Source organism: Orycteropus afer, unplaced genomic scaffold, assembly GCF_000298275.1.
Source record: "Orycteropus afer afer isolate SDZICR_OR568_19922 unplaced genomic scaffold, OryAfe1.0 scaffold01799, whole genome shotgun sequence".
Taxonomy (NCBI): Eukaryota; Metazoa; Chordata; class Mammalia; order Tubulidentata; family Orycteropodidae; genus Orycteropus; species Orycteropus afer.
Window position 1 is genome coordinate 14,477 of NW_006923386.1, and position 649 is coordinate 15,125.

General features: G+C 45.9%; 1 protein-coding gene across 1 annotated transcript in view; it reads right to left on the reverse strand.

Annotated features, from left to right (window-relative positions):
• LOC103213375 (zinc finger protein 343-like) overlaps nt 1–649 on the reverse strand; it is a gene marked incomplete at its 3' end in the record, with an annotated part of 29,579 nt that overhangs the window by 8,945 nt on the left and 19,985 nt on the right. The window lies entirely within an intron of this gene.

Sequence of the window (649 nt, forward strand, 5' to 3'; positions counted from 1 at the left end):
TCCGTGATCAAAGACCCTCTTCTTCCCCTGCATCCAGGACCTGTGGGAGGAGAAGCAACTACATGCTGTGGATCCTTTACTGTGGTCCAGGCCTGTGCAAGAGGGACCCTGTCCTTTCATTGTTGAATCCCTCCTCATTCAACAATCAGATCCTCAATCTACTCGGGTTCCCTGCATTTTCTGCTTTTATTCATTTCTGGCCCATAAGCCCTCAAGTCTGTCCCCTGATACTCTCCCTTACCTGTCAGAATGTACTGCACCCATCTTGTCCCCCAACCTCCAGCTCCATGTCCCACATCATTTCATGCTACCTGAATCACAGAGAAGACAGAACACAGCCCAATGTCTGCTGAGGAGGCTCTACCATGTCCCTACAGACCAATCAAGGCACACAGCAGTCAGCTTGTGACTCCCTGCACTGCAGGGAATTACTTCATATGGCCCTGCTAGCCATACTCCAGGCTGAGTATGAGAAGAAACAGCTGCAATCATTCATTAATAATCAGAAAGTGGACTGCACAAAGTTTGAAGCTAGGAAAATTGAAAGTTGTCAAAAATAAAATGGAATGCTTAAACATCGATATCCTAGGTATTATTTAGCTGAAATGGACTGGTATTGGCCATTTTGAATCAGACAATCAAATGGTCT